Below are 12,299 nucleotides of genomic sequence, written 5' to 3'. Positions count from 1 at the left end.
GGTACCCCGACTCCAGCCCTCAGTGACCGTCTGCTGACCACACCCTGGCCACACCTCATCCTCGCAGGGACTGGCCTCCATGGGAGAGGTCCGAGGCCCTGCACTCATCTTTCTCCACCTACCTCAGCCTGGACCTTCCTTCCTTCTCTGGAGCAGCATTGCTCCCTCCTGCTCCCCATCTCTCTGGCCCCAGGGGAGGTGCAGAGCCATTCTGGTACTGAATGAGAGAAGTGGATAGCTAGTTTGTGACTGTGTTGTGTGTTGTGTGTTGTGTGTTGTGGGTCTGCCCAGCCCACCCTGTCAAGTTAAGTGGCCAATCCAGAAGTGGCTGAAACCAGTGATTTTTACCTACAGATTTGGCCAACCTGGAAAGAAGGGGTTGGGGGCCCTGTCCAATCTCAGGTACTTGGACTGATCCCTTGTTCATGGAACTTGTCTGCAGAATGATGGCCCCAAGCATGAAGACAAGGACTTCTACTTTAGAGAATCAGGGTTTTGCACTTGCCTGCCTTTGGACCTTGTGGCAGTGGGGTGTGTGTGCCCCCTGGTGGCCAGTTCTGGAAGTACTTTGGGGCTCTGGGATTACTGAGCAGAACAAGGGAACCATGCAATGGAAAGACTCTGGGTGTGGCCTCAATTTTCCCTGCTTGTGTTGATTCCAAGACAATGAGAGTTTGCACTGGAGGCTGGACAGCATTTCTGCTTATAAATAAATTTTGTTTGTTGTACACATTGGTCCTTGGCTTTTCTGGGGTCTGAGTTGGTCCACTGGCCTGCTGTCCTGCCACCAAATTTGTGTGAGGAGAGCTGGGGATGGTTAGTGCAGCCCAGCAGGACTGAGGTGTAACTATCCCCAAAGGACTTCCCATGACAGCTGTACTGGCTGGGGGCCGAGTAGCCCTGTCGCCCCTCTCTGGTCAGGACCGGTCAGCCAGCCAGCCAGCCCAAATACACCTTGCATACACCTTGCTCCTACTCTCAGGTAGGCCAGATCTCTTCCTCAGCCTGCTTATATGGAGGTGGGGATTCTGCAGGACTGCCTTTCACAAGCAGTCTCCTCACAGGAGAGCAAGACTCTCTGCCTCCAGGAGGTCCTGCGTGACAGCAGTGCTCATGAGATCCAGTCCTGGAAGCCAGGATGGACCAGGGCTCCAGGAGCACAGAAGAGGCAGAGAGGGGGCATGGCAGGGCTCTAGAGGTGACTTCACAAGCATTCCTGAAGGATGAGCAGGAGTTTCCCAGAACAAAGGGTAGGAGGGGGTTGGAGACAAAGGGGTGTGTGTGTGTGTGTGTGTGTGTGCTCGTGCTTGTGTGTGTGTTTGTTTGGCACAAGGTCTTACTATGTAGTCTATTCTGGTCTTGAACTTACAATGTGACCCAAGCTAGCCTTAAGCTGTCAATCCTCTTGTCTCAGTCTCCATACTGTTGGCATTACGGGCTTGCGCCTTCATGCCCAGTTAGTGTGTGTGTGTGTGTGTGTGTGTGTGTGTGTGTGTGTGTGTGTTATGCCAGTATTGGGATGTGCTTGAACTCAGTGCCTGAATACTGTCCCTTAGCTTTTTTTTTTTTTTTTTTTGCCAGTCCTGGGCTTGCGCTCAGGGCCTGAGCACTGTCCTTGGACTTTCTCAAGGCTAGAGCTCTACCACTTGAGCCTCAGCACCACTTCCGGCTTTTTTCTATGTATGTGGTACCGAGGAATCGAACCCGGGTCTTCATGCATGCAAGGCAAGCACTTTAACCACTAGGCCAAACTCCCGGCCCCTGTCCCTTAGCTTTTTTCACTCAAGGCTGTAGCTCTACAACTTGAGCCACAACTCTACTGGCCTTTTTGGTTTTGGGGTAGTTAATTGGAGCTAAGAATCCCATGGAGTTTTCTGCTTGGGCTGGCTCTAAACCAGATCTTACCCTCTTGAGTGGCAAGATTATAGGCGTATTTACCGACGTTTGGCTCCGTGTGTGTGTGTGTGTGTGTGTGTGTGTGTGCGCACACACACACACACACACGTGAGCATGCGCTGGTGTTGGACTTGAATTCAGGGACTGGATGCTTAAGGCTAGCACTCTACTACTTGAGCCACAGCTCCATTTCCTGCTTCCCCGCCCCCACCCCCGCTTTGGTTAATTAGAGATAAAGAGTCTCGCAGACTTTAATGCCTGGGCTGGCTTTGACCTTAGACTCCTGAGTATAGCTCTGGATTACAGGTATGATCCACCAGTGCCTGGCTAAGAAGTTAATTATTATTATTACTATTATTATTATTATTTGCTTTGTAAAATTTATTTTTAGCTGATAGCTTATTATCACCATTACTGAGCATGAAAGTGTAATGGAATTAAGACTGCCAGATGTGAGGCTTATCTCTCCCCTACTTCAGCGTGTTTCTGGACATGACTGTGGCTGAGCAAAGTTTACTGAAAGACATTACACAATGGTCCTTCTGGACTTGAGAGTTGAGGTCGCATTTGGGGTTGATTTGCCTGCACTGGGGTTTTAACTCAGGGCCTTGTGCTCTACCACATGAGCTCCTTTGCCAACCGCTTTTTGTGTTGCTTACTTTGGAAATAGTGTCTTTCTTGCTGTATGCCTGTGCAGCCTGGACTGCAGTCCTGCTCTGTGTGCTTCTCTGTGTCCCTGGGTGGCAGGCATAATCACTGCCCCCGGTGTCAGGAGTCTCAACCTCTGCTGGCCTCAAACAGTGATCTCTACCACTTCCCAAGTCTTGAGCATTTTTTAGATATTTAAAAGTCAATCATTCTTTTTTTTTTTTTTTTTTGCCATTCCTGGGCTTGAGCTCAGGGCCTGAGCACTGTCCTTGGATTTCCTCAAGACTAGAGCTCTACCACTTGAGCCTTAGCCACTTCCGGCTTTTTTCTATGTATGTGGTACCAAGGAATTAAACCCGGGTCTCTGTGCATGCTAGACAAGTACTCTACCACTAGGCCAAACTCCCGGCCCTTCAATCATTCTTTTTAATTCTAACTTTTAATTAGGTTCTTCTTATAAATGCTTTGCCAGTTAGAGCTTAAATCTTGACCCTATCTCAAGGGACTTTACGGATGAGTTTCCAACTCCTTATCATCTCCAAACTCCAAATCACAGTGTTATTGTTGTTGTTGTTATTTTGGTACTGGGAGTTGAATTCAGGGCCTCATGCTGTCACTTGGCTTTTTTCATTCAAGGATGGCCCTCTGCCACCGGAGCCACTTCCAGCTTGCTTGCTTGCTTGCTTTCTTTCTTTCTTTCTTTCTTTCTTTCTTTCTTTCTTTCTTTCTTTCTTTCTTTCTTTTTGCAGGTAAATTGGTGATAGTCTCTCAGATTTGTGTCTAGACTGGTTTTGAAGTATAGCTCTCAGATCTTAACATCCTGAGCAGCTAGGGTTGTAGGTGTGAACCAGCAATTTTGCAGAATATTTTGTCAGGAAGAGGGAGTTAGGCTTACTTATAGCAGTGAGACATGTACATGTACATGTACATGCATTGTACCCTGCTAGGAGGCCTGCGGGGCATTGTTTGTCATCCCTGGTCCTTCAGAAGGACACACAGGTCTAATTCCTGGGATGGTCACTGTGCAGTTTGTGGTGCCAGCATTAGCCTTTAGAAGCCATAAGCAGGAGAACTAAGAGACGGAAAGTAGGGGGAAAAAAAGACCTCTTCCCATGCCTCTAACTTGGCAACAAAAGCAGGGTAATGTCCCAAGTGGAATACAGACTTTAAAGCCTTGGCTGCCACTTTTGTTCAGCGGACATTTGGCTTTCTGTCTGCATACTCCTCCTCACTGTACATGACCGCCGTAGTTCTGGATGATCTCGAAAACTGTGTGGAGGAGACCACCCACCCAGGTGCTTGGTTCCTGGACCTCCTGTCTTCACCCTCACTCCACCAGACTGTCTGTAAAATATTTAAGCAGGGGCTGGGGGTGTGGCCCAATGGTAGAGGGCTTGCCTAGCATGCATGAAGACCCAGGTGTGATTCCTCAGTACCACATACATAGAAAAAAGCTGGAAGTGGTGCTGTGGCTCAAACAGCTCTAGCCTCGAGAAAGCCCAAGGATGGTGCTCAGGCCCTGAATTCAAGTCCCAGGACTGGCAAACAAACAAAACATGTAAGCTGGGCATGGTGGCTCAAACTTGTAATCTTAGCCACACAGGAGATCAGGGTTTCACAGTTCCAAGCCAGTTCAGTTGTTATAGCTCAGGAGACTCCATCTCAACCAATGACTGGGTGTGACAAAGCATACCTGTCATACCCAGTCCACCCAACAACATCGAGAAGAGTGAGAAGGAGGTATAAAGTAAGATCCTACCTTGAAAACATCCAAGGTCAAAAGGGGCTGGAATGTGTGTGTGTGTGTGTGTGTGTGTATGAGAGAGAGAGAGATGGTAGAGATTTGAGCAAGCCTTTTGAGTTTCCATCCCCAGTTCTACCAAAAAAAAATAATAAAAATAAACACTTTGTCTAAAAAAAGAAAACAAATGCTATGGTGGTGGTTAGAATTTCTATCACATCCAGTCAGCTGTCCTGTGAAAAGCGCTGAACACAGAACAGAAGAGGTCATGAAGGAGTGGATGGAGTGTGTTGGCTTGGGTTCCGGGAAACCACTCACACTGGCAGCAGGTGGGCTTGCCCGTGGGATGTCATCTACAGACATTCCTGAGAAACAGACCATCATAAAAATGTGAGGCATCTCACTGGCCCCCCGCCGGATGACTTCTGGTCTTCTTCCCTCCCTGGTACCTGCAGCTGGATGGCTCTCTGGACCTTTAACCCCCATGCCCTACACCCTGTGCCTTGGCTAATGGTTCCATTTCCTCTCTGCATACCATTCTCACACTGGGTAAAGCCAGCTGGGCCTGTGCCCCTGGGTGAGGCAGGACAGAAGAAGCCAACTATATTCGTTTTGATTTCAGAATCATTCAGTGAGAGTTGCTAGAGAGTGCTGTGGGACAAGGACAGCATGGCCCGGCCTCTCTGCTGTCTTATTTCCCAGGGGTTGCTGCTAAAAAGCATGTTTTTCAGATAACACCTTGTTTCTTTTGCCTGACCAAGTCACAGACCTGAATCTTCCTACCTCCACCTACTGAGTTGCTGAGATTTCATGCATTCAACACCACGCCTGACTTGGTTTGTGTGTGTGTGTGTGTGTGTGTGTGTGTGTGTGTGTGTGTGTGTGTGTGTGTGTGTGTGTGCGCGCGTGTGTCAGTCTTGGGGCTTGAACTCAGGGCTTGGATGCTGTCCCTGACCTTTTTGCTCAAGGCTAGCACTCTACTACATGAGCATGGCTTCACTTCAGGTTTGTTTTGTTTTGTTTTGTTTTGGACAGTCCTTGGGCTTGAACTTAGGCCTGAGCACCGTCCTTGGACTTTCTCAAGGCTCTACCACTTAAGCCACAGCATCACTTATGGCTATTTCTGTTTTTGTGGTACTGAGGAATTGAACCCAGGGCTTTGTGCATGCTAGGCAAGCACTCTACCGTGAAACCACATTCGCAGTCCTCTGTGATGTTCAGATCTCAGCTTCCTGAGGAGCTAGGATTACAGGGCCTGACTTTGTTTTTGAAGTAGGGTTTCACTAACTTTGCTGGGGTTGGTCTTGAACTTTGATCCTCCTGTTTTTGCCTCCCAATCAAGTCACTTGCCAAGAGGAGCTGTGTAGAGAAATACATGGCAGGCTGCAAGGTGGGCAGGGTATGCTCAGTGCATAGAGGAAATGCAGAGCAAGGAGGAAGGACAGACAGAGAGGTAGCTCTTGCTAGTTTGCAAGGGAGCAGCCATTTTGGGGAAGGGGGCAGGACCTGGGCTGGGGATAGTGGCCTAAGGAGCATGGGAAGTGACCTAGACATGGCATGGCTTAAGAGCTGGGAAAGTCATATTAGGTCACCTCACTCTGCCCCACAGGCCAGGCACTATAGAGGAGGACAGACTGAGGCCTGGCTAGGCTTGATAGTTGGAGCTTATCTGAACTGGTGGTGACTGAACCTAGCTGTGTGCTACCAGAGGCTTGTGATAATCAGAGCCTTAGAAGTTCATAAGAAAGCCACTGAGGGGCTGGGAATGTAGCTTAGTGATAGAGTCATATTATATTATATATATATATGTGTATATATATATATATATATATATATATATATATATATATATATATGAAGGAAGCCAATGAAACTTCAACAGAAGCAGTGTGAATATCCTCCCTCACCTCTATCCTCAGCCTCCATGTGGGAGATACCATTCCTGCCTTGGGGTCTGCTTTTTGTCCCTTTGTCTTTCTCTCCATGTGACAGTGCCATTCTTCTTCAGGCTATGGATCTGGGATTCAAAATGTTTAACCATGGTTAAGGTTGGATACTGGTGGCTTATACCTGTATTGCTGGTACTCAGAAGGTTGAGATCTGAGGATCATGGTTCCTAGCCAGCTGGGGCAGGAAAGTCCGTGAGACTTTTGTCTCCAATTATCAAAAAGCTGGAAGTGGAGGCATGGCATGGCTCAAATGGTAGTGTGCCAGCTTTGAGAAGAGAAAGCTAAGAGATAACAACCCAGTCCCTGAGTGAAAGTACTTACCCCCCTCACACACCCTTTGTTTCAATTCTCCAATCACATGGTTGCCATGAGCAAAAAATTGAATGAAAGCATAAAGTCCTGAGATCTAGCCCCAGTACAGGCATAAAACAAGCAAATAAGCTAGACAATATTCTGCCAAGAAGTATCTGTGCCTTCAGTTTCCTAGACATCTATGTATTAACCAAAGAAAAACTTAACTATATGTTCATATCATGACTAATTCATGGCTGAATGGCTCAGCTGTTTGCTCACAGCTAGTGGTCTATTACTTGAGCCATGCCTGCTGTCTGATATATATTTTGCCATTCCTGGGGCTTAAACTCAAGGCCTGAGCACTGTCCTTGGGCTTTCTCAAGGCTAGAGCTCTACCACTTGAGCCACAGCACCACTTCCAGTTTTTTCTATGTATGTGGTACTGAGGAATTGAATCATGGTCTTCATGCATGCTAGGCAAGCACTCTACCACTAGGTCAAACTCCCGGCCCCTCCTGTCTAACATTTTGCTGACCAATTGGGATAGAATCTCATGAATTATTTTATCTGGGCTGGTTTCCAACTTCAATCCTCAGATCTCAGCCTCTTGAGTAACTAGGATCACAGGCATGAGCTACCAGTGCCTGAGTTCTAGTTTCAAGATGGGGGTTTTTCTGATGTTGTCTAGGCTGGATTAAGTGATCCTTCTTCCTTAGTCTTCTAAATTGCTGGTACTATAGAGGAGTCCAGGCAGCCACATGCCTGGTTATACAGAAATCCCTCACATATCATGGGAATTATGTTCCAGAGACTCCTGCAATAGGTGAAAATTCACAAGTAGCATCCTTATATTTATTTTATACACACACACACACACACACACACACACACACACACACAGTATCCTTGGACTGTCTCAAGGCTCTACCACTTGAGCCACAGCATGACTTTCAGCTTTTTCTATGTATGTGGTACTGAGAAATTGAGCCCAGAGCTTCATGCATGCTATGCAAGCACTCTACAACTAGACCATGCTCCTGGCTCTAGTTATATATATTTTAAGGCTTTATAAACCCTTTTTTCCCTATTAACCTTTCACTTCTCTTATTAACCTTAATTAACATGTTTTAAATTTTTAGGCAAAAATAATGAAAATCACAAATATGCAAATGCCTATATACTATAAAATCCTATGATACAGCAAAAAGTCTGTGATACAGAATTATATATATATTTATATGAATATATGTTTTAAAACCCATGATACAGTGAAGCTGCAATAAGTGAACTGTGACATAGCAAAGGTTTTACATTTTCAACACTGCTTCCAGGTATAGTTATATTCTTGTGTTAAATAATCTGGAATTTCAGGTGCAGTGGCTCATGCCTGTAATTCTAGCTATTCAGGAGGCTGAGATCTGAGTATTGAGGTTCAATACTTTTGTGCCATCCTGGGCACAAAAGGACCTGAGACTCTTATCTCCAAATAACCTCTAGAAAACAGGAAGTGGGGCTTGGCTCAGAGATAGGGGAGTAGCCTTGAGCTGAAGAGTTCAGGGACAACGCCCAGGCTCAGGAGTAGGGTGTAGCCTTGAGCTGAATTGCTCAGAGAGAGCACCCAGGCCAAGTTCAAGCCTCATGACCCACCAAAAAAAAATTCTGGAATTTAGCTCTGAGGGACTGCCTAGCCACTGCTGGAAGAGGCTAAGATGTTCTTACACTGTGGCTCGTAAAGGACCTGGCTTTGAGATTCTAGGTGGTGGATCCCATGTCCCAGGAATTCAGGAGCGAGCCAGCCCACCAATATGAGCATTAGCTCCACGTTATGAAGGTAGAGAATTATAGCAGATGCATTACTCCAGCCCTCATCAGGAGCCTCCCGGGCTGCTCTTGCTCTTCCTGGGATTCTGCAAGAGCAAAGTGTGCTTGTGTTCATCTATTCAGTCATTGGTCATAACACATGATTGAGCCTGTTGTGTGCTAGGCAATGTTTAGATGTTGAAGAAAATTTATGAAGAAGGTAAAATTCTCTGCTTTTTGAGGAATTCTGATGGATGTATAAACAAATATGTACAACAATCTCAGGCAGCACTGGATCTTTATTTTTTTTTCTTCTGGGCCTGGCACTGTCCCTGGGCTCTTTTGTTCATGGCTAGCATTCTACCACTCGAGCCACAGCATTACTTCCAATTTTTTTGTATGATTAATTGGAAAGTCTCACAGTTTCCTGCCTGTGCTGGCTTCAAATCACGATCCTCAGATCCTCTTGAATAGCTGGGATTATAAGTGTGAGCTACTGGCTCCTGGCAGCTTTGGGTTCTATGAAGAAAACACAACTGAAGCTAGGTGTGGTGTCTTACACCTGTCATCCTAGCTACTCAGGGGGCTGAGATCTGAGTATCAAGGTTCAAAGCCAGCCAGGGCACAAAAGGACCTGAGACTCATCTCTAATTAACTTCTAGTAAACGGGAAGTGGGGCTGTGGCTCAAGGGGTAGGGCGGTAGCCTTGAGCTCAAGAGCTCAGGGACAGCACCTAGGCCTTTCAAGCCCCATAACCCACAGTAAAAGAAAAAACAAAAACAAAACAAAACAACCAACTGAATTTATGACCTTGAGATGGTGGTAAAGTCCCCTATGAAGCTAGGCCTCTGATAGAGTTTGAATGTCCAGAGCTATACTGCAGCCTTTGGTCACATGGGGCTGTTAAGTACTGGGGCTGTGGCTATGCAATAAGTGTAAGTTATTCCTGGATTTAAAAAATGTATTACGAAACAATCCTAGCCAGGTGCCGGTGGCTCACTTCTATAATCCTAGCTACTCAGGAGGCTGTGATACGAGAATTGAGGTTCAAAGCAAATCCAGGGAAGAAAGTCTCCTAGATTCTTAATCCAATTACGCGTCAGAAAACCAGAAGTGGCACTGTGGCTCAAAGTGGTCAAGCACTAGCCGTGAGCAAAAACGAGCTCAGGGACAGCCCCTTAAGCCCTGTGTTCAAGCCTCAAAACAACCAAAACACCCCACAAGCAAAACAAAACAATCCTAATATATTCCTTTTTCTTTTTTCTGGTCATGGTGGTGCCTACTCCAGAGGCACAGGCAGAGGCAGAAAGATCTTGAGTTCAAGGTCAGCCCGGGCAAACAAAGTTGGTTGTAAGACTCTCAAAACCGAAATGAACAACAACAAAAATGAAAACCTCAAAGGAGTCTGAGTATAGCTCAAATAGTAGAGTGCCTAGCAATGAATGAGTCCTTGGATTTGATTCTTAGAACTGACAAAAAACCTTTTTTTTTCTTGAGAGCTTTATGTTGTAATCGTATTTTGGGATTTAACTGCAGAGTAAAAATAACTTTGCCTTTTCTTTCTTTGTCTGTCTGTCTCTTTCCTTGGTATAGGGTCTAGTATGTGCTAGGTGAGGTCTCTACCACTGGGTTCCATCTCCCAACTACATCTCACTTTGAATGTATCAACTAGGAAACAGAAAAGTACCTATGTGAAAGCAGTCATGGTGGTACATGCCTGTAATTGCAGCACTCAGGTGGAAATAGAAGGATCCCAAGCTTGAGGCCAGCTTGGGCTATGAAACCCGGTGCCCAAAACACAATGGAACAACAAAACCAAACCTGTATTCCTATTCAATTCATGGAAATTTGTGCTGCATTTCTCTTGGACAGTGCTTATCTAGCGGAATAGCATCCTCAATAAAGAAAAAAGGCAAACTCAAAGGCCTTGAGACAGGAACTGAATTCAGCTCACTGAGACAGAGTGGGCATGGGAAAGAGGAGAGAGCAAATCCAGTAAGACCTTGGTGTGGATTGGTAGGAAGGCTTGTTATTCAGGTGGTGGTGGTGTTTTGAGATGAGTTCTGACTGTAAGCCCAGGCAGGCCTTGAACTCATAATCCTGCTTCAGGATCCCGAGATTGTGTGTGTGTGTGTGTGTGTGTGTGTGTGTGTGTGTGTGTGTGTGTGTGTGTGTGTTTGATGCTCGTTCTGGTGCTTGAACTCTGGACCTTGGTGCTGTTTCTGAGTTTAGTTTTACCCCTTCCCTCCAGACTAGTGCTCTACCACTTTTGCCACAGTTTGCTCCATTTCCAGCTTTTTCGGTGGTTAAATGGACATAGCGTCTCATAGACTTTTCTGCCTGGGCTGGTTTCCAACGACGATCTTCAGATCTCAGCCCCCGTAGTAGCTGGGAGTACAGAGGTGAGCTACAGCGCCCAGATTACTGATAAAGGTTTTACTGGAAGAACAGGGGAAACCACCTTAAGCAGAAAAAGGCGTAATTGAATTCCAGCTCGCCTGTACCGATGGAGGGCGTTGTCGCTCGAAGAATCCTGGGTTCTAACACAGTCTGCACCGGATCCCAGTAGCCCTTTTCCTGGGGCTCAGTTTCCCCAGCTGCTTTGGCTGTAATGTGGCTGCCGGTTGGTGGGGCAATTTGAGCTTTCAGCCCCCGCAGGGCCGGCGGCCAGCGCCAGGGGGCGCTTCCTCGATGACTCGGCGCTCGGCTGCCCAGGCGCCCGCGCGTCGCCACTCGATTGGTCGAGTCGAGCGCTCCGGCCTGCGCCATTGAGGAGCGGCGGAGAGGAAGCGCCGCGCAGTGCCGGGCCGTGGCGGGCGGCGGGCGGCGGGCGGCGGGCGACAGGCGACGGGCAGCGGGGGCACCGACAGGAAGGGTCGAGCGGCCGGGACACCGACAGGTAGGGGCCGGGCGGGGCCGGGGGTCGCCGCGGCTCTGTCCCGGCCGGCGGTGGCCGCGTCCACCTCAGGGAGGGCGGCGCGGCGGGCCCGGGACCCCGGCGTCCCGGGAGCCCGGGAGACGCCGCGACCCCTCGGCCCGGGCCGCCGCCCTCGCGGGGGCCCCCGACCCCGAGTCTCGGCGGGCGCCCCGGGCTCTGGCTCCGGGCTGCCCGAGCTCCCGGGGCCCCCGGCGCCCACTCAGCCCCCGCGCCGTCCCCGGGTCCCCGCAGCCCGGCGCCCGCGGGAAGGGAGCGCCGGTTCTGGTCTCTCGTCCGAGCCTCGGTGTGCGAAGCCCGGTCTGCACCCCCGCGGGTGTCGGCCGAGTCCTGAGGCCGCCTCGGGGGCCTGGGGCGCGGGCGCCCGCCCGCCGGGGACCCCCTCCCGGAGCCTTGGCGTCCGGGCTCTCGGCGGAGTGGGGTCCCCGTCCCCTGGAGCGAACGACTTGGGGTGTGAGCAGGAGAGCCTTTTCCGGGTGCCCAGCTGAAGGGCTCAGCAGCGCGTTCCCCGTGCGCCCGGAGCCTGCGAGCCCCCCGGCACCGGCCCGCCGCGCCGGGCTCCAGCCGCCCGGGGAGGAGCGCCGGGTGCCGGGGTCTGACGTCCCCCTGGGCGGGGCGGGCTCCGGGGGCGGGGCCTGGCTCAAGGTCATCGCCGGCGGGCTGTGAGCCAGCCCGGGGACGGAGCGAGCCCTGAGCATCCCCGGTGTCACCTGTCCCACTGGGGATGGAGGCAGAGGGGCGGGGGGTTCGTGCGGTGCAGCGGCCCCCGAGTGTGAACTCACTGGGATCCTAGCCAGTCTGGCAGCCCTCCCTGAAACCCGATTCCTTGAGGGAATCCTTGAAAGGCCTCCAGGCGGGTCTGGATGCTTAGCCAAGTTAATGGACGCTTTCTACCTTGGGCCTCAATTTACTGACTTGAGTGTCTCACCAGGAGAATCCTATCTTTTTTGATTTGTACTTTGCATTCTTTCCCTTTCCAGGGGTAAAGCATGGTAGGGCCTCAAGGTGTGTGTACAAAATGAGAGTTTGTCCCTTG

At 49.4% G+C, this 12,299-nt stretch overlaps 1 protein-coding gene across 5 annotated transcripts in view; it reads left to right on the top strand.

The window, feature by feature from the left end:
• The first annotated feature begins 11,100 nt into the window (after positions 1 to 11,100).
• Positions 11,101 to 12,299, top strand: part of Vps13d (vacuolar protein sorting 13 homolog D) — a 246,715-nt gene continuing 245,516 nt past the window's right edge. For all 5 annotated transcript variants that reach the window (XM_090335790.1, XM_090335789.1, XM_090335788.1 and 2 more), the window contains exon 1: positions 11,101 to 11,227. The gene's annotated coding sequence lies outside the window, so the exon portion shown is untranslated. The remainder of the gene's footprint in view (positions 11,228 to 12,299) is intronic.

Source organism: Megascapheus bottae, chromosome 6 (assembly GCF_031878675.1).
Source record: "Megascapheus bottae isolate mThoBot1 chromosome 6, mThoBot2.hap1, whole genome shotgun sequence".
Lineage (NCBI taxonomy): Eukaryota > Metazoa > Chordata > Mammalia > Rodentia > Geomyidae > Megascapheus > Megascapheus bottae.
The sequence above is the reverse complement of the archived record's forward strand: the minus strand, read 5'-3'. Positions and strand labels throughout refer to the sequence as shown.